The sequence below is a fragment of the Lissotriton vulgaris genome, chromosome 12 (genome assembly GCF_964263255.1).
Source record: "Lissotriton vulgaris chromosome 12, aLisVul1.2, whole genome shotgun sequence".
In the NCBI taxonomy this organism is placed as follows: Eukaryota; Metazoa; Chordata; class Amphibia; order Caudata; family Salamandridae; genus Lissotriton; species Lissotriton vulgaris.
Window position 1 is genome coordinate 255135946 of NC_141700.1, and position 22112 is coordinate 255158057.

The window sequence follows — 22112 nt, forward strand, 5'->3', positions numbered from 1 at the left end:
TTCATTCTCTGTCTACTTGCCCAGCTCCTACCCCCCCCTGAATCTCTCCACTTGCCTGCTTTTTCCCTTACGTATATGTCCTTATTGTCCATCTCGACCTTACATGAAACTATGTTGCCATGCTCTAACAACTGTGTAACCTTTATAATGATGTAACCTGCAACTATGGTCTGATAGTCATGTAAAGCGCTCTGATACCCCAGGGTCTAGCCAGCACTATATAAAACCTTTACAATAAATAAATAAATAAATAAATAGGACGGAAGCACTTACTGTAAATAAACGGATGTATGACGTTACAACGCATGCTTTTACCACGCATGCCTTTACAACGCGGTTTTTACAACGCATGCCTTTACAACGCATAGTGCTTTGGGGCGCTGGATAGTGAATAGTTTAATTTACTATTCCAACTCCAGTCCCCGTGGATAGTAGGGAAGGTGTTGGATAGTACATTAAACCTATTCCCTATCCTAGAGCGCCCCCCAGCGCAATGCGTTGTAATGGTTTGCGTTTAAAAGTTGCGTCGTAATGGTAGTGCGTTGTAAAAGTTTTGTTGTAAAGGTGGTTTACCTAAATAAACAAGTGCTAGTAAACTCGGTCACATGCTTCAATCATTTACACAGTTCTTGCAGTTGAAAAAAAACAACGCATGTGACTTTAAATGACATCTTAATGAGGATTCCAATACAGCCACTACAAATACAGCCACTACAGATGTAACAACGAACTACTATCGCGCGCCGAGAATTGCTCCAGGAAGTGAAGTCCAGTTGGATTTCCAGGTATTTTTATAAAACCAGTAGAAGATAAGGATCTTTAACTAATCATAGTCAGTAAGAATTCCACTAGGATCGACCCGATCCCATTGCGCTCATTTTACTAGGGGTTGCTTTTTCAAAAGAGAACCAACCATATGCAAAACAGTCTGGACATACTCCAAAACGGCAGCCCAGCCCTAAATAACCGGCATCAACTGCTGGTAAATTCTGGCGCCTTGGGTCATGCTGGTTTCCTGCCAACATAACAGGCTAGCTTTGTCACACAGTCTGAGCAAGAGCATTTATCTGCAGCAATGAGTTGTTTTCATAGGCAGCCGATCAATCGCACACGTTTCCTCCTCTTTCTTAACTTGGAAGTAAATAGAAAATCTTTTAGAATTATGCGGGAGAATGTGGGTAGAAGTTTGAATCACTGGGACACATTTTAAGTTGTTGCCAAGACTTACTAAGGGAGAGAAAATTGCTGATACTCAAAAAGTCTATGCAAAATAAGGTAAAAACATGCAACGCTGTTAATTTGTGTTTTAATAGTTGTAATCTACAGAGGCTTGGCAGTGCTATTTTTAATTACCATCAAAGAAACTGTTAGAAAAAGTTGCCAGCAAGATCGAAGCAGTAAACTGTATGATTCAGTTGTATGTTGTAAATGGTTTTTTTTATGGACTCTGCAATAAAATTGAAGATACCCGAGGGGCCACATCCCCTATTTGCACTCTAGACCCGATTATGCCCCGCTGGGCCTCTATGCCAAGGCTTGGAAACCCCAGCTGGAGCTGCTTGCTAAGCGTTTTTAAGGGGTACAGCTGCTCTTTTCAGGGATGAACAAGAACGACTTGCCTGTGATGGGTTCCCAGCTGAAAAGGCATAGAAGAGCTAAAAAACAATGCAATAGAATGCACTTATGGCCCTTACTCGTGGTTTGAACTGATCCAAGCATGCCCATCTACCACGTTGTTGCTCTCTCCGTGTAACCCACGGCCTTGGGTCACACAGTTGACAGGGGCTGAAAGAGCATAGGGTATTCATTTGCACCCCCCCCCCCAAACAAAACTGCTGTGCGTGGGAGCAATCAACCTCAGAGATGCGAGTGACAGGTCAGGCGGGCACAGGGAGCAGGGGAGCTGTGTGTTCTACAAGGTCACTCCAACAAGCCATGTGGCCGAGGCCCTCCCTGCAGAGAGGATGGACAGGAGAGGCTGTGACGAGGTCAAGGGAGGGAAGGGCACAGCCAGGAAGGCGAGCGCCCCCTGCCTGCATGTTCATGCTGGCCAGCTTATGGAGCTGAGGACAGCTTCTCCTAGAAACAGAGGGCGTGATGGGGGAGTCGCTGCCTCAAAATAGCTGCTTCCGGGATGGAAGAGACAAGATCTGGTCTCCAGGGCAGGCCAGGGGGAGTGCACGTAGACCCGATGTCAACACAGCACCTTGGAGCCCAGGAGGAGAGCAGCAAGTGAGAAGGCAAGCTTGGCCATCTGATCAGGCCACCACAATTGTGGATGGTGAGAGCGATTGCTGCTCTGTGCCAAAGGCCAGTCCGGGTGCCAGTCTACGACCGAGGGTCTGCTTTCTGAGCAGAGGATTCTAGCATAGAGGCTCTTCACAGACCAATCCTCTGCAGAGTCCCTCAGTGAAAGGGCGGGAGAGTTTACCCTTCACTTCACACAGAGCTTTCACTGTCCACTCATGAGAACACCCTCCCTTTGGCCCAACAGCAAGCATGTATTCCAGTTTAGAGAAGCCTCAACGGAGAAGAGCGTCTCTCCAGGGGAATTAGGCATGAGGAATACAAAAATGTTAAAGCATTGGCAAAGCCAATAGGTCTGGCCTACGTTTTAGCTAAAGGCGTTGCCACTGACTTTGAGCCATGTTGCACAGCAGCGTGGCTGCTGTTTAGCATGGCTAAACGTTAGTGGCAAAGCGCAGTTTAGGGCAACGTAGAGGAGAGCAGAGTGGCGTAGACTGAAGTGGTGTATAATAATAGAATGGCGCACAGCAGAGTGGCATAGACTGAGGTTTGAAGGTTAAAATAGTGTAGAGTAAAGTGGCATAGAGTACTGTACAGAGGAATGGAATGACGCAGAGCACAGAGATATACAGTGGAATTGTATAGAGTAAAGTGGTATAGAGCGGAGTGGAGTGGCACAGAGTGGAGTGGCATTTGTGCAGAGGGCATGCAATGGAGTGGTGTAGAGTGGCGCAGAGTAAAGTGGCATTGAGTAGATCGAAATAGAGTGGTGTGCCATAGAACAAAATGGAGTGGTGTGCCATAGAACAAAATGGAGTGGTGTGCCATAGAACAAAATGGAGTGGCATGATGTAGATTGGCAAGGAGTAGAGTGGCAAAAAGAAGCACTGTGAAGAGTGGAGTTGAGTGATGTAGGGTAGCACAGAGTGGAATGGAGTGGTGTAGAGTGAAGTGGCATTTAGTAGACTGGTGTACCTTAAAGTGGTGTACAGTAGCGTAGACTGGTGTAGAGCAGAGGGGTATTATGTGAAGTGGCATACAGTAGAGTGGCATAACGTAGAGTAGGGTAGAGTGGCGTGGAGTGGTGTACAGTAGCGTGGTGCAGAGTGGCATTGGGTGGAGTGGCGTAGAGTAGAGGGGTGACAAGTGAAGTAGATAGGAGTGGCATAGAGTGATGTAGAGTAGAGTGGCACAGAGAAAGGGCCATAGAGTAGATTGATGTGGAGTGGTGTGGGATAGAGTGGCTGAGTAGAATGGTGCAGAGTATAGTGGCATATTGTAGACTGGCATAGAGAAGCACTTTCTGGAGTGAAGGAGAGGAGACTGGAGTGGCACAGAGGAGAGTGGAGTGGATTAGAGAAGAGTAAAGTGGCATGGAGGGACAGAGTGCCACAGAGTGGCATTGTGTGGAGTGGAGTCGAGTGGCATAGAGTATAGTGGTGTAGAGTAGAGGGGGGGTAGAGTGACAGAGTGGTATAGAGCAGAATGGTGTAGATTAGAGAGGCATAGAGCAGAGTGGAGTTGCTTAGAACAGCGTAGACTGGTGCCGATTAGAATGACAGGATAGAGTGGTGTAGAATGGATTGTCACAGAGTACAGTGGCGTGGAGTGGCGGAGAGTAGAGTGGCATAGAGTTGCGTGAAGTGGCATAGAGTGAAGTGGCAGAGTGCAGTGGAATGGAGTGCAGTGGAATGGAGTGCAGTGGAATGGAGTGCAGTGGAATGGAGTGCACAGAGGGAGGTGAAATTAAATAAACTGGTGTTGCGTAGATTGGTGTAGAGTGGTCAGAAGTAGCATAAAGCAGTGTAACGTATAGTGGTGTTGCGTAGAGAATAGTGGACTGTCGTGGAGTGGATTGGCGCAAAATGGCATAGAGCCAAGTGGTTCTAGAGTGGAGTGGAAAAAAGTGTCAAAGAGCGGAGAGTTGGCTAGCATATAGTAGAGTGACAGAGGTATCAAACGAAGTGGCGTGGCGCAGAGTGGCATAGAGCAGCGTAGACTAGGGTGGTGTATAGTAGACTGGGGTCAAGTGGAGTTGCATAGACTAGAATGGTGTAGAGGAGAGCGGCCTAGAGTGAAGTGCCATACAGTAGAGTTGTGTAGATGGGCATGGTGTGGAGTGGAGCGGCACAGAGTGTTACAGTTCTGAGTGTAAGTAACTAAAGGGTCAATAGCCACAGAATATAGGGTTACAGCAACATAAATAAGCCGCCATATGCCTGTCTAAAAGCAGGAAAGCACATTGCTTGTCAAGGAATAATACCGAAATACCTATAAAATGAAAAAAAAGTGTGTTGCAAAATGTGTACTTGGTTCAAGCTCCATGGAGGGGTTAACCCAAGAAAGCCAGACAACAGAGTTAAGCAATCTAAAGACTGCAAGTGAGTGTGACAACGAAAACTACTAATAGTATGCTGTAGACAGGTAGTAAGTCCACTGTTTAGTAAACAATATGTCTTGCAGCCCAGTGCATGCACTGTGCAGGCGAGACCTAAACACAGACTTCGTGGGTGTCATCCGGATCCCACCAAACACAGCCAATTATTATGAGTCAAACTAATTAAAGACTTTCTCATGTGAAAATATGTGTTGTGTGATTCGAGACTGCTCCTGAGCGGGTCTTATTCCTTTTAAAATAAGACCTCACACAATATTCCTTCAGTGGAAGTACAAAATCTGCATTTTGCACATCTGTCACAAAGAAGTTTGGCACATGGGGCTGTTGGACCTGCTCTCATCAGGGAGGGAGATATGGAGTTCCTGGATTACAAACAACAGGAAAGGGACCGTTCTAGGTCATGGAAAAGCTTTGCACATGGGACCTATCTAGCTGCATGCTCCAACACTGAAACCCAAATAGACCATGCCGGATTCATATGACTGTTGCTTTACTGGAGGAAGAGAACTACGCTCTCCTCCTCGACCTTTGTTTTACACTCGTAAGTTGAGTGGTTACTGGGTAACTATGCAAAGATTACAGTACATGGGTAACATAAGTCATTAAGGCAGCAGGGTGAGGGAACGCCCTACCACAAACTGCTTGCATAACACGGGCCATAAGGGAGGTGGATTGATAGGAGCACCAACTGATCTTAGAGCAGAGGCCTTCAAACTGTGGGGTACGGTCTGCGTCAGCATTCTTAGGGGGGTACAATTGAAGTACTTCCGACTTTGTTCCTTTGGCGCATTTCCAAGCAATCTTGATTTACATATGGCAGTTGAAGGGCTTAAAAACAGTATGAACTGTGATCCTGGTTGACTTGGCTGTGGAGATCAGTGGGTGGGATGGCAGGGTCAAGGATATGGCTAAAGAATAATATATTCTGTAACAGGGTTGCTTTTTTTTACCCTCATGTAACCATGTATAAAATAACGTGCAGACGTTAATTTGGAAAATAAATGCAAGTTAAACTAATCAATTTGACTAAGAAACCTCAGTTCCCTAATGCTATAACTGTGTGCGACCAGAAAGTAGCACTACTAGAATTATGCTGTAGGAAGTGACCAAAGTTAAGCGACAGGGTTGAATACATTATTTTGCAAGAAAAGGCAAATAATAAGCTTTAATGGGGCACATTTTATGATAGTATTTCATTGCGTTTTCATTTTCACACGCGACTACTGTCTGAGCGAAGATTTAACTTCATTAGTACCAGTTTAACAGAGAAATACACCAATAAGCAAGTGAAAGGTGACTAGTCACCTTTTACGAAGGGCTGTCAGTTGCGTGGCAGCACGTGTCACTACATTTTTAATAGCTTTTAATCCGTTTGAGGTAAAAAAAAATATACACACAGATCATGAAGCAGATTAATGATTAAGTGGCAAATGCGGCAAATCCATAATTATGCGGAAAATCCTTCAGAATCACACAATTTCACTGTATGTGCCCAAAAAAAACACTGTCATAATTTTTATCTATGGGTTTTAGTAAGAAATAATCTGATTACACCTAGAAACATTTTGATGAGTGTTCATTAAAAGGATGCATTCAATAACTCAGCAGGTGACACCCTCACCTTACCTCTCAAGAATAATAAACCGCTGTGAAGCTATAAGTGGCCCCATTAGGTTAAGCCTTTACAGGCTTCCGATGTCGAATCAACATCCCATGATTCTGAGCAAATCCCTTAACCTCCACCAAACTAAAAAAAAATTACATTATCCGACCCAGTGTAATGTAACTGGTGATGATTCGAAGGAGCGTTTCAATGCCCTTGGGCCAAGTTTGCACTGTATAGGACTCCCGAAACAGAAAAAAGGTATAGAGCCAGTTTCAGGACTGAAGTGATGGTCAGGCATTGGTGGGGAGGGGTGAAAGAGACGAGGAGATATCCTTCTACTCACTACACTGGGCTGATATCTAGCACTAGTGCAACAGGTGTAGTTGCATTGGGGCCAGGTGTGGAAAGGGAACGCAAGGGGGGGGGGGCATTATTTGTTGGTCAATTTCTGTTTTTGTTTGATGAATTTGCTCTTTTGAAGGTTTAAGATTTATTGCGGATTACAAGATACTGAAAAAGTATCCATGAAATGATCTCATAAGCCTCGCTGCGCTCAGCTCTGCCCCTCCGCTGTCCAGTCCTTGCCATTGAGTTTTAAAAGGGGGGGGGGGGGGGGGCTCTCAACTTAAAAGTATTTTGCTTCGGGCCCCAGAGTAAAATTGTTTGAAGACCTCTGTCTTGGAATGACAGTTCCTACGGGTATAGGGGTTGGAGGGGGGCACCTCCCTACCCAGTAGCATTTACACTGACACAACGTCCCTCTACTCCAAGGGTGGGGAAACCCCTAGGACCCAGCATTGTGCCCGAGAGGGGTATAGTGGTGTCTTCACGCGGCCCATTTAAGAAACACGCTGCCCACTTCTGGTCAGCGCCAGCAGGCACCGCACCAAACTGTGGGCAGGACTGCCTCTCAAGCAGAGGCCACGTGTTGAGATTGGTGAGGGGCAGTGTGTGCCAAGATGCCCACGCTCCAACGGTAGCGGGTGACCCTCTGGGCAGTGTCCTGTCCGACCCTCCGCACGCTACACCTTCCCTTTCTCAGTACTTCCGTGTGCGCGCGCCTCCACCACTCCAACCCTCAGCCAATCTATCAAAAGCGGCCACTTGTGCAACCCACAACATACACTATCAATCAATCAAATCAACGTTATTCGGTTTCACGTCAAAGAACGATAAAAGTTACAAGAGTTACAAGTACATAAAAACAGTGACAGGTTAAAACATGATTTAAAAAAGTTAGACCCTATACACAATTTATGGATAAAATCCAATAAACCCAGCCTTCCCAATTGTTCAAAAACCTTAAAATGCAATGTGCCCGGAAAACACACAAACACCGGCGGCAACACGCAGATTCCCAAGCCCGACCAGGAGCCCTCACCTTGCCCGCATCTAACCCCCCCCCCCCCCGTTGACTCCCGCACTTCCTCCAGATTCCTGCGCCGTCTCCAGGAGCCCCCGCCTGACCTCCCTCGCCCTTGCCGCCCCATGGTGCCCTGCGGCCTCGGCCACAGCACCGACACTTACTTAGGATCCCCCGCTCCGAGCTTCCCCGGCTGCCTGCGCTGCTGCCTACACCGTGAACGTCCAGCTGTCTGGTGACACTTGTGGCGGCCCCTACACTCCCCCTCTCGCCTCCCCGCCCCCTTCCTTCCTCCTCTCAGTCCCCAGGGCCCGGGCTCGCTCCGCGCAGACACCGCGCGGCCGCGCTAGAGGAGAGTTGTGTCTGGGGCGGCCAGGCGCCCGCCCTCTACTACAGAAAACAATCCCCTCCTTTCACTCATAAAACCTTTATTCCGTTGAGTGTGGACACGGGGGACCCACGCCCTCCCGTGCCGCGCGCACATTGGACGCCCCCCGGCCCCCTCCGCACACAGCACGGGAGGGCCGTCACTGCCGCATTCCCGGGGTTACCATGGATGAAGGAAATCCAGGAACCGCCCCCAGCTAACCACAGCATACCAGTACCCGCCAGAGAGAGGGGGGCTGTCTGAAAGAAACAAGAGGCACGGCCCCTCAAAACCTGTCACCCCTTGGGTTTAAAGTGGTCCTACAGCTCTTCGCTGCCTCCTCAGTGCAACCAGACACCCCTGAATGGGACACGGACGCTGTAAACCCCATGCAACCCTATACCTGTGTCCTACAGCAGCACCTAGTTTTACAAGCCCATGGGCACTTTATGCGGTGGGGTTGTATATCACTGCACGGTCTGCACCTATCCAACCCGTCCCCTCAAGTTTAACATTAATGACCAATCCTTGTGATAGAAATCTTTACCGACGTCACTCTCTGCCCCGGGGATGCACAGCAAGGGTAGCAGGCTTTGACTAATGTGTAATCCTAGAGTTAACAATGCACCTTTGTTCCCGCCAATGTAAAACGTCTGTATTAATACGGAAACAAGCAAGATCAAAGTGACCCTACTCCCTTCAGTTTCATGCAACCCCCCCCCCCCCCCCCCCCACACACACAAGGGTTGTCAGGGCTTTACAATCACATCTGTGGGGCTCTAGAGTGGCACGTTCTTCAGATCACCTACTTTGGCCTAATACAACTCCGGTGTGCCGTGAAAAACTGCCGTATCTAAGACAATCAGGCGCAGTTGTGAAGGCTGTGATGCTGTGTACGCAACTAAGATGTAGAGTAACCTTTAAATATTTAGAGGTGAAGAGTTAATTTAGGAAATCGTTATTTTTCTTTTTAATTTCAAAGTATTTTATTACATTTTTACATACAGTCTTTACCATTACAGGGTATTAGCCCAAACTGGCTGTCCTTGCCAAGGATACAGGTAAGTGGTGTACATGTTAGTCTGTCCCCCTTTCCACTGTCTTGCTAGAAGAATAAGAGTGTATGAAAGGGGAAAGGAAGAGATAAGGTAGGAGATAGTATTATGGGCACATTTATCTTGACCATCTCAAGGGATGGGGAGAAGCGAGATGGGGCGGTAGTTCTTGAGCTCGTTGGGGTCAGCGTAGGGTTTTTTCAGGAGCGGCTTGACCTCTGCGTGCTTCCATGCATCCGGGATGGTTGCCGTTCTGATATAGGAGTTGAGGATCTGTGAGGTTGATGCTGATGTCTTTCCCTCCTAGGCTGTAGATGTGGTGTGTGCAAGGGTCCATGGGTGCCCTAAGTGGGTTGAGTTCATGATGTTAGTGTATCTTTTTAATTGAGAGCTGTTTCCAGTCGATGAGCCGGTGGCTGATGGTAGCATCTGTTGGTGTGCGGAGGGGGCTGAGGGCGATGGGTTGCGTTTCATGCCGCTGATCTTGTGGTGGTAGTAGTTCGCCAGGGTGTTGCAGAGAGCCTGAGGGGGTGGGTCATGTTTTCAGAGGCGGCTGGACAGGAGAACTTTCCAACGATGCAGAGGAGTTCCTTGGCATGGTTCGTGCTTGCCATGATGCGGTTGGTGAGGGCCTCTTTCTTGGTCTCCCTGAGGTGGTTGTGGTGGTAATTGTTAAGGGTGGGTCTGCAGAAGCTGAGGTCAGTGGGGTTTTTGTTGGAACACCATCCCCTTTCCAGTCTCTTGCAGTTGCGTTTGAGGGTCAGTAGTTCGGGGGGGAACCATCTGGCATGGTTGAAGGGTCTGCTAGTAAAAAGCACTGCTCCCACCTTTGTTACAGGGGGGCGATTTTGCAGCACTGCTGCAAAACCGGCTCCCAGACACAAAACAGGCTCCCACCCCTCCAGCCCAATGGGAAACGCCTGGTGCCCGCTATGGCTAGTTCGGCCCTGCCTGACGTCCAGGAAGTCGCTTGGGGTGGTTCATTCTCTAATGTCTTATTCTGGCTGCAGTGTGCTGGCAGTGCCTTTGTGAAAAATAACAACTGTTACAGCAGGTAGTGATGATGCCGGCTCCACGCAAAAGTATCCAAAAATTAGACACAATGAAGTTTGAAGACTGGACCTGGCTGTAATCAGCATCCCTGAAGTAACTATTGGGGAAAGACAAAAGTGGACGCCATATCTAAAAACATCCTCACAATTAAAAGCAGATTCTGCCAACTTTGCCCCTACTCCACATCAATCAACCAAATGCAGAGTCAGGAAGGAATAATCAGCAATCCTCTGCTAAAGGGCCCTCACAGAATTTCTAATGATAGGTAGACCTGTCTCCATTCTCCAAAAGCTTTGGTGTCTGAGACTCCTCCCTTCAGCTGCAGGAATGGCCAAAATACACTTCCCCTGTTTGGGGAAGCTGTATTCCATCTGACATTTTGTGCCACGCCAGATATGGGGCCATCCACAGTGAGTCGCAGCAGCAGAATATTTTGCCACAAATCAGAGCCTTGCCAGCAGAACTTTACACAAATGACACTAGTAGGAACATATACATAGTATGAAGGATATGCAAATACCTTCCAATACCAGTTTTAATGCCTTTCCTTTGGGTTTAATGCATGAAGTGTGATGGCCATTTTAATATTAACAGTTTTTTATATAGCACTTAAAATAATCATCATAAATAAATTTTACATTCGGAGAGGCCTCGCCGATAACTTGAACTGCTCTTGCTCATAATGGCCACAAGGTTAGTGGTGCTGCGAGCAGGAAGCAGCCAGCTTAGTTTTTACATCAAGTTCTTAACTTTACAGGACAACTGCCACAGACTATAATAGAGTGCTCCTGATGCTGAGAATGCAGGCAAAAAGATACTCCGGTTAAGTGCGGTGGGTGAGGTGCCTTTAGGGCGAGTCCTCGGTCCACGTGTGGTGTGAGGTGACTTTGGCCACCGAGGTCGGGGTCCCGCTAAGTCCTCTTGGTTGCAGCAGGTGGCCACCCAAACTGGGCTACTGGTCTCCTTACACCGGGGTTAGGGCGAAATTCTGTGGCAGGGACTAGTGTCCTTTTTAGGTAACCAATCCATACTCTGATGGACCTCCCGGATGCAGCGGACTCAGATTCAACTTTGGCCATTGACGATCAGTCACTTTGTGTGTCTGGTGGTAGGTAGCGGCACAACTTCTGCAGTGGCTACCAAGTAGCCAGTTTGGGCTTTTTCAGTTCTTCTATCCCTGGAGCTGGTTTTGGAGGGTAGGAGTGAGGGGAACCAGCCTACTGATACCTGGAGTCGCTGCTTCGATGTATTGGGAATTAACTTTTCCCCAGGCACAGTCCAAACTTTACTAGTCTAAATTTCAGTCCTTCCGATGGTGCAGCCTCTCTTTATGCAGTTTCAAGGGCAGCCGGTCAGTGCTCCTTTCTGCAATCTAACATGATCTGGCAGGAAGGGTGCCATATTTATCCCAGGAAAGTGCCCTGAGGGGACCACAAGGTCAACAGGCAATGTGCTACTGGGTCCCCTCCCTTCTGGTGACGTATTTCCTGCAATGTGTGGTATGTGGCTTTCCCGGAGTGCACTATTCTAGCCACTCTCAAAATGTTGAGACCCTTCCTCAGTCGCCTGGAGCATGGTAGCCCACCCTATAGGTGTGGCTACATAAGGGCTACATGCCCACGGTGAAAAAAATGGTTTTGGAATGGCTTTTCCCTCTCTGTCCCAGTTTCCAACTTCTGCATGAACAAAAGGCAGCCTGCTCAGAAGTGCAGCCACTAGTGGCCCTTCAGAGGCAGCTTCCGCTCTGAAGCTCGTCTTCAGGGCTAACAACCAGAGTGGCCTGCCTGGGAGAGGAGGTCAAACCTCACTCTGCAGCTACTGCCTTTGTTCCTAAGCCTGGGAGTCGTTCACATACCTCCCCAGGCATACAGAAAGCGGTCTGTGTGCTAGGGCCTCTGTGAGGCCACTGTATTGGCTGGGCACGGATTGGCAAAGTTCTGAAAGTTGCAGAAATGTAATTGACAGTAAATTCAACCTGGGCATCAGGTCAGGTTCACTGCCACAATGAATTTGATACCTTACAGTACCGAGTTAGGTAGTCCCATTCAGAAGTTAGCCAGGCCGGGGTGCCAACCATTGTTCCAAGCACCCATTGTCAATCCAAGCACCCATTGTCCATCCAAACACCCATTGTCATCCATCTAAGCACCCATTATGCATCCAATCACCCATCGTCCATCCATTTATGCACCATCGTCAATCCATCTATCCATCCAGGCACCCATTGTCAATCCATCTACCCAAGCACCCACCGTCTATCCATCTATCCAAGCACCCACCGTCCATCCATCTAGCCAAGCCCCCATCATCCATCCATCAATTGTCCGTCCATCTATTCAAAGCATCCACTGTCCATCCATGCACCCAGCAAGATCCATCTATCCATTCAAACACCCATCATCCATCCATCTATCCATCCAAGCACTCATAGTCCACATCCACTCATCGTCCATCCATCCACCCATCAAGATCCTCCATTTACACTTCTTAATTTACCCATCGTCCATACATCTAGCCATACACCCAGCAAGATCCATCTATATATATCCATCTCCTACTTCGTCCCAAAACTGTGGAATGCTCTTCCGTTGGACCTCAGAGGGCAGAAAAATGAACTAATATTCAGGAAAAAGCTGAATACCTAGCTATTTCCATCTGGCCACTAAAGGGCCTTTCTCTTACTACAGTTCTCATTGTCAGCGTGGGGAAGCCTCCGGGTAGCCAGGTGCTATATAAATTACATAAATAAAATAAACAAAATTGTCGATCTATGTATCCATCCACACACCCAGAAAAATGCATCCAACCACTCACCAAGATCTATTCTCCCACCCTGATCTATCCAGCATCCAAGCTGCACCCACCCAACCATTCATCCATCCATCTATCCATCTTCCCCCCACCTAGAGCTATCCCTTCACCCATATGCATTTATCCACCCAAGCACCTATCCTGTCCATCTATCCACAGATACTCATGTCCATCCATTCATCTAGCCATTGATCAATCCATCCTCCTGACCAATACAACCCTCTATTCAGCCAGCCTCCCATTTACACCATCATGCATGCCCAGTCTCCATCCATTCATCAATCCATCCACGTGCTCAACAATCCATTCCTCTGTTCAGCCATCCATTCATCAATCTGTACGCCCACCTACTTTAAACATTTATAAATAAAACATCAAGATGCTCCAGTTAAATGGAAACCTGCTATGTAATAAAAACATCTCAGGGCCATACTATATGAGGGGAAACAAATCCAAACCAGAACAATGAAAACCAGAAACAAAAGCGTTAAAAGCAACAGACTAGAGATGTTCAAATGCCCTACAGGGTTATTGTGTAATTTCAAAAGCATGCCTCTGTCACGTTCAGTACTCAATGTCCTGTGAAGCTGCACAGGAAGCCAGGTTTGATGTCTGCATCATGTAGCTTCCAGCTGCGTAGCATCACACACAGCTGTAAAATGTAACCGTGTTGACATTACAGACAAACGCTGTCCGTTATCAGGTCAACAGCGGGCAACGGACATCAGGATGAAATTACGTAGAGTTCATGTAATCTACAGACAGGTGGTCATCATCGGATATTATGTGATTGGCTTAGAAACCACAGAATGTTGAGCCAAATCCGGGACTCAAATCTGTCTCCCCAGTCGGCATCTCCGACCACAACGCCACATCCCCCTCGGGTTCTGCGCGTGCCCCCTCCCCGGGAGCTGCTGTTTAAGTAAATAAGGCTTGGCCGGCACCCCAACCGCCTACCCCCGCCTCGGAATCTGCTGCCCGGTGTCCCGTCTCCTCCAGGCTCCCGCGGTACCCCTCCCCTTCTGCTCGCCCCCAGGCATTGCTGTCCTCCTCTCCACCAACTTTTCCCCGTCACCGACGTCTATAGCCCCTGGGTCTCTTCTGCCCCCGAGATTCCCTTGCCAGGGCCATACCCTGTGTCCACGGCCCCTCCAAGCCCTGGCGCCTCAAGGCTGCGCTCCCTAGCGTCTCCTCGGGCAGCCACACTTTTACAGAACAGTTAGTGAATCGAAGCTGTCCCAACTCTGCCCTAACAAGTAAAGCGAGCTATCCGGGACAGGAAGTCAGAGTTCCTCTTCCTGTCCGGGGCTTACCTGCGAGGGGATCCCCGGGGATGATGGAAGCAGACAGCGAGCTCGTGGGGCCGCTGGGAGCGCCGAGGGAGCTCCACCCGGAGGCAGGCCACAGGACCTCCCACTCGGAGGGGTGGGCCCGGGGGTGTGGCAGCCCAAACCGTATCCCATTCTCAGACCGTGCTCGGCTCACCAAACAGCACGGAGGACAAACATTGCACCCCGAGAAGCTACAGCAAATTAACCACAGCACATGCACAGACGTCAATACACACACCAACAGTGATCTCAAGTTGCCCTTGACTACATCAACGACGAACGGCTCATCTGCTCCATTTCTCCTCTGCATTCTGGTGCTTGTGGTCGTATCTGTAGTGGGACAAATGAAACCACAAGAACAAGTATTGAAAATAAAAAGACGCATTGACCAAGCCACTAGGTTTGTTTTTTGCACAGTGCATGAAAACAGAGGCACATCATATATTGGGATGCACGCAGACAGAGCATATATACATACCTGGATGTAGTGTCCTGCTGGCCACGTTCTAGTGTGCTGTAACCCCACTTAACACCCACCCATCAGAGTCGTCAGCAGTCAGGTGACCCTGCTAATAGAAGGGCGTACGTACCCTGTTGCCAACAGGGTCGGATTGGGATCACACTTTGACCCGGGCACTGATGTAAAAAGTGGCCCACATTCAAGGGGCGTGGCCCACAATTAAGGGTCGTGGCCCACATTCAAGGGGCGTTCCCTTTCATGAAACACAATTTGGTTACACACATCAATGTCCTTGAATATTAGATGTAAATACATTAGGAATTTGGACAAGTATGGTAGTGCACTGTCCAGTGACCAGCTGATAGAGGGCACCAAAGATCAGAAATTGGATTATAAATTCAAATCTGTTCCGAACAGGAGCCCAAAAATATGTTTGGCCCAGGGCCCCCAAAATCCTTAAGATGTTTGGCACAGAAATGAATTAAAGTGAGAGGATACTGTTCTTGCACAGGAGACACAGGGGAAAGGTGACAATGGCGCCATGCTGAGCAACTAAAAAAAACAGCAAGGCCCCTTTCTGTCACAAAATTATTCGAGCCCTTCAGGGAAGGAGCACCTAATAAGCAGCGAAGCCCCTGCTATTACTAACCTACTCAGCCCTCCCCAGACCTCCAGCTCAGGAGCACATGTACAGCAGTGAGGCCCCTGCAATTAGTAAATTAATCAGCCCTCCCCAGCCCTCCAGGCCTCGGGGCAATGTCCTGGCAGGGGAGCACAAAACACAGCTGCTGGGTCATCCATGGTAGCCAAGGGGAGGCTGAGGTGAAGATGGTGCAAGTTGCAAAGATCACCTGGCCCCCACAGCGAGACCCATTCTTCCTCGCCCACTATTCCCTCTGCCGTTTTTCTCTGGACCCCGACCCGCCATCTTGTCCATTCCCTCGTCTTGTACCCTTCTCCCTCGTTTCCCCCTTGACGATCCTCAAATGTTTCTTCCCTTTTCTGTTTTGCGTTCTCTCCTTACCCTTGTATCCCTCCCATCCTCCCTTGGTGCTGTGACTGCATCCCCCCTCGAACCCCACTTAATAGAACTCTGCCTGAGAAAATCTACTATATGTGTATATATATGTTTATAGAGAACTCTAATCACTAATATATGAAGTAGACCTTTGTACTCTCTACCATTCCTACGTGACTCTTATAGTATATCCATTCGTATCCCTTCCTTATGTATATAGAGATAACTCTAATCACTAGTATGTGCAGTAGACCTGTGTACTCTCTACCATTCCTATGTGACTCTTATAGAACTACAAGTAAATTGCACTAAGACTTTTTCTATGAACTGTGGTGGTAACGTGAAACAAAAGAAGAAAACCATGTTCATAGGATCGATCCCTTTAGACCATACCCCGACATTCCCATACTTGGGGATTCTGTTCGATCACACTGGTAAATGGAGCTGTGCGATCAAAGCTAGGAATTTACTATTTTCTAAATCCATAATGGCCCTTATGTCGTTCAGCAAGAAGATGGGCAAAAAGCCAGTTAAAGAGCTTTTATATATTTATAAAGCTAGCTGCGTTTCGGTGGCATTATATGGGGCAGGAATCTGGGGTGACTCTAATGTCAGTAGCCTACAAGTCACCGAAAATGGTTTTCTGCGATATCTTCTAGCAGTCCCAGAGAGTACGTCCAGTTATAATTGCCACACTGAATTGGGTATTGCCTATCTGGAAGATCTAATCAAGGTGCAACCGATTCTTCTATGGCATCGGGTATGGACTACTGAGAAATGCCACCTAAATCGCCTCATTTTGGGGGATGCACTGAAACTAGATGGTGGTAAAAGGATAAAATGGCTGTGCTATATAAAAGCTTTCTGTGATAACATCAAGCATCCGGAATTTTATACTGACCCTATGTCAATGTCTGATATTACTAGGAAAGCATTGAAACAGCTAAGTCTAAATTTCCTTGAGAATCGAAGAGAACAAACAGAACTGTTAAAAAAGACAGTAATTGCCCATCAAATGATAATTAAACCAAGGGTTATTCAGCCTTATCTAAACCTCCAAATGAAAGACCAAGAAAGGTTTCTGTTGACCAGATTTAGATTTGGGATACTGTTTAGACTGTTGAGCTTTCCTGTTACAAATGATTGGTCAAAGGAAATTTGCAAATGTCCGTGTGATAATGCCTCTACTCAATCGGATATCCATATTCTATTTTTTTGTAGATTTTATGTTATATCTAAGAAAAGATGGATTATGCCTATTTTAAAAAATATGAACATGAGACAGTGTCGCCCAGCTTTTTAAGCTATACAATTCTTGGATGATATTTTCTCAGTAGCATCTGTCGCGGCATTTCTTAAAAGCATTTTTTACCTACGTAAGACAATGATTATATGAATTCTATTATTTTAAATTTTGGCCCATGTTAATACTGTGTACACCGCTTTAAAAAAAATAATTATGATGATGTAATATTTGATGTGATTTGATGTACTTTTATGGTTATTTATGAAATATAACCGAATAAAGTCTTTTTGAATTGAATTGACTCTTATAGTCTATCCATTCGTATCCCTTCCTTATGTATATAGAGATAACTCTAATCACTAGTATGTGTAGTAGACCTGTGTACTCTCTACCATTCCTATGTGACTCTTAGAGTATATCCATCCGTATCCCTTCCCTATGTATATAGAGATAACTCTAATCACTAGTATGTGCAGTAGACCTGTGTACTCTCTACCATTCCTATGTGACTCTTATAGTATATCCATTCGTATCCCTTCCTTATGTATATTGAGATAACTCTAATCACTAGTATATGAAGTAGACCTTTGTACTTTCTACCATTCCTATGTGACTCTTAGAGTATATCCATTCGTATCCCTTCCCTATGTATATAGAGATAACTCTAATCACTAGTATATGAAGTAGACCTTTGTACTCTCTACCATTCCTATGTGACTCTTAGAGTATATCCATTCGTATCCCTTCCCTATGTATATAGAGATAACTCTAATCACTAGTATATGCAGTAGACCTTTGTACTCTCTAACATTCCTATGTGACTCTTAGAGTATATCCATTCATATCCCTTCCTTAGGTATTTAGAGATAACTCTAATCACTAGTATATGCAGTAGACCTTTGTACTCTCTATCATTCCTATGTGACTCTTAGAGTATATCCATTTGTTTTTCTTCCTTGAGTGACTTTACTACTTGTACATTTGCAATTTTTCTTTCTGTTTGTATCTCTTCCTTGTGTGACTTTACATCTTGTACATTTGCAGTTTTTTCTGCTTGTATCTTTTATGTAACGCATGTAATCCTAAATCCTTATGTTTCGCAACTGATTCTTATGTAAAGCGCTCTGACACCTTCTGGTAAAGTTTGCGCTATATAAAATCGCATTAAATTAAAAAAAAAACAAAAAAAACAACTTAACACTGTTTATGTACTGCGTGGGCCCCAGGGGGGCCGAAGTGAAAATGGCTCAAAGGCCTGAGCAACACCTGGCCCCCAGGGAGGTCGAATTTTGCAAACAATCACCCCCTCCCCAGCCACCCTCACCCTGATTGCTTTGCTGGGCAGGGGGTGAAGGTGAGGCCACAGCGGATAATCACTGCACAGTGAAGCTGCATTAATTTCTCTGTCTCCGTGCCCTCTGTGGGCCGTTTTTTTTCTCCCCTTTCCTAGTCCACAGAGATCACGGAGACAGAGACAGAGAAATTAATGCAGCTTCATTGTGCGGCTGGGAAAGGGAAGAAAAAAAAACGGTCAACAGAGGGCACGGAGATAACGGCCCTTCGGCCGATGCCCGAATGCCCGCATTGCCAATCCGCCCCTGGTTGCCAATACCCTTTGCTAAGTATGTGTGCTTAGCGCGCACAACTCAACCATGGTGACCAGTGATGTCACTGACCATGTCATGAATGATGTAATATGTGACATCATCAGCAGTGGATTGCGGGCGCGCGAGTTATAGTGAGTCCAACTAACTATAACATGGGAATTTCAATGGTTTTGTATGAGTAAAATGTTCTGCTAACTATAACTGCTGTGAAACCTATGGTTTTTTCAGTGAATTTGAAAGGTTTTTTAAAAGCTAATTCCTAACTATAACGTTTGTGAAACCTCTGGTTTTTTCAGTGATTTTCATAGTTTTTTTAAAAGCTAATTCCTTTGTATATCGACTTTGTAACCTACGTTTTTTTTTTAGCTGTTTTTTATAACTATTAATTTTTTATTTTTTTTATTATTTGTTCAATGTATATATTTTTTTTAATCATATTTTCCTGGGCGCTCAGGGTGCGCGCACCGGTGAGCTTACCTGTATCATTTTGTCTTGTAGCGCTCCGGTAAGCTCTTCCGAGAGCCTAGCGAGAGCGCTAATTCTGCTTTCGTAAAAAAAAATATGTATGAAAACTAAATAATAATGCAAGACATTCAGTACCATACTTAAAAAAGCAGTATTTGTGATTTACGAAATGAAAATGATTTTGCATTTCCGTAAAGCTAGCAAAACGTCACTCAGGTGCGAGGCGTAAGGCCCCCCGGAAGCGCCTACGGTCACGCTGCGTAAGCGCCCCCGGAAGCGCCTACGTTCGTGCCGTGTAAGCGCCCCCCGGAAGCACTTCGGTGCGCGCAGCGTAAGCGTGTCAAGTCATGTGACCCTAAAATAACACTTTTCATTGGTTGCTTTTTTTTCAAAGAATGAAATCCCCACCCATTTCCTTCACTTCTTCTTTCACTTTTGTGACTGCAAGGCCTGTCTTTTTGCTGCTTAATATTTGTTGGATTATCATGGCTGCCAGTGCATCCAGAAACAGTGATGACTCAGATGGATTTATAGATGAAGAGGTTCCTCAGCCTAGAGTTAAGGAGCATTTTATCTGGAATTTTTTTTCCATACCTGCAGACCAAAAAAAAGTAAATGCTCCAAAGGTGGAGTGTCAAATTTGTCACACTGTCCTGTCACGGGGTGACCCTACCAAAAAATATTCCTTTGGAAATTCAACCATGATCCGGCACGTCGAGAGGAGGCACCCTCAGAACTTTGCCAGAGAGAGTGTCAGGGCTCTGGCACAAGAGGCTCCAGGGGACGGTGCTTCTACATCAACTGGAGGAGCAACCGCATCATCAGTGAGGGGGCGACCAGAACAGCTGATCCCAAATATTCAGCCTGCTTTTAATGAAGCCACAGTTAAATGCAGACAATGTGATCAGCTACTTTGTTATGGGGAACAAAGTGTTATGCTCATGGTTCGAGCAATAGCGAACCACCGCTGCCATCCCCAGCCCTAATTTTGATTATTTTTTTTGCTCCTATTGAGCAGTTTCCCATTCCCTGTTTTTGCTTTTGTTCAAAAAAAAGGAAAAAAGAAGAAAAAAATAAGTTCTTTTCAGAACTATCTCCAATTCTCATCAAAAAGCTGTATTCTTAAAAAAATGAAAAAGAGTAACTGAAGTGGAGTGCAGTGAGAGAGGAGAGGAAAATGAGTGAGAAAGGAAAGAAAGGGACGAGAGGGGAAGGGAAGTGAAGTAGGGGGACTGAAAGAAGGTGTGTGTGGGGAAGGAGAGTGAGGAGAAGGAGAGTGAACATGGGAAATGAGAATAAGTGAAGAAAATGTAGTAAAGGAACAGGGGCGTGGAAGGGTAAGAAAAGTGCAGTGATGTTTAGGAAAGAGTGGACATACAGACTGGATAAAGACAAGTGAGTGTGAGACAAGGTGAGTAAGGCAGTATAGAGACAGAGAAAGTGAAAGAAAAAGTAAGAGTAGAAGACTGAAGACCTCATTTATGAGGCCATTCGTCACTTTTACAGCACTGGTGCGTCACTTTTTGTGATGCACCAGTGCTTTAAAAAATGCACCTTGTATGAGATTTCACTGCGTCTCTTTTAGGACACCGTTGCGTCAAAATCTTGCGCCTGCCTCACAGCAGGCATAAGACTGACGCAGGCCCTTTCACATGGGGCTGGCCCCATGTGAAAGGATGCATTGCTGGAGTTGCGTCACTTTCGTGACACACTCCAGCAATGTGTCACTTTTGTGCTTACAGATACGTCAGAAATATTGACGTATCTGTAACTCTTTGCAACATGATGCATCATACATTAAATATGACGCATCAGGAATGTCACAAGGAGAGCGCACTGAGAAGTGATGCATCTCTGCTTTCACGCAACGATGCATCATTTCTCATAAATGAGGCCCTGAGTGAGAGATGGGTTCCATTTTCCACAACAACTTGCGTTACAACATGCAAGACATCTACAGGAGAGATGGTGTGCATTTTACAGATGAGGGGAATAGAGTTTTCCTCTTGAATATAAGACTCTGCATTGGTACCTACTTGTAGGTACAAAAACACCAACATAACACAACAGCTCTTTTCAGAGCTAACTTACCTCTAAACACTCTACATTATTTTTTTACTCTATTTTTTTACACTGTTTTTCCCCCTGGTGCGCTCAGGGTGCGCGTACCGGAGAGCGTACCCGGGAACGCACCCAGCGCTTACCCCGCGAAAATTTCAAATTTAAAAAAAGGTTTTTTGCCCTTCTGGGTCATTCTAGGCCCCCTCAGAAAACCTAGGGGGTCAGGGGGTGTCTACTCTGCCCCCTTTTAATTATTTCCCCTTTCTTTTTCACCTCTTGTGTCTCGATTCTCCAGACTGTTTAGAATGTTGACAGACACCCGACAGCCAATCAGTTTTCCTCTCGCGCACTCCCCTCTGGTTCCCCGGTGCGCTCCCCGGTACGCGTATCGGTGAGCGCCCGGAGCGCGCCTATAGATATATATGTGTTTTTGAAGTTAATTAAAAAAAAAACCACTGGAGCAATTTCCACCAAATATAGCAAAGGCACATCTGCGTACCAGTCCCTACAATTTTGCCAAGTTTGGCGTAATTCCATTCAGCGGTACGGGCTGTAGACTTGTCAGACCGTCCTATGGAAATTAACATGGGGCAAACACGTTTTGGGACCCCCCTTTTTTCTCAGCCCCCTCTTCACGAATCCCCCTGAAACTTCCAGGGAGGGAGCGGAGCGGAGCTGGCCAAAATTTTGGAAAATTACACACAAATTCCTCAACCGGTGCCAGAGTTATTCCCAATAGAATGTTGCGGATTTCCTATGGTAGCCAATCCTAACTATAACTACCTACTGGCGACCTCCAGTAGGTAATTAGGCAGCCATACATAACCCAAGTAAATAGGAATTTAGGTTCTGTTCCACATCGTTTAAGCTTCATTTAGAAGGACATTGGTTGATTAAAAATCTACAAGAAAAGACAAAAGGTAACGGACAAATTAATAAGATCATTTAAACAGAACTATTCAATAGGATAACAGAAGTAATAGTTTTTTGTGTTAAAACATAATTGATAGGACATGGAAATAGA

General features: G+C 46.3%; 1 protein-coding gene across 2 annotated transcripts in view; it reads right to left on the reverse strand.

The window, feature by feature from the left end:
- Positions 1-14317, reverse strand: part of CCDC102A (coiled-coil domain containing 102A) — a 360110-nt gene extending 345793 nt beyond the window's left edge. The window contains exon 1 of one of the 2 annotated variants that reach the window (XM_086947789.1): positions 14214-14317. The gene's annotated coding sequence lies outside the window, so the exon portion shown is untranslated. Of the gene's footprint in view, positions 1-7778; positions 7834-14213 lie in introns of those variants that run through there. The other variant, XM_086947790.1, reaches the window with a different exon arrangement.
- Positions 14318-22112: the final 7795 nt, after the last annotated feature.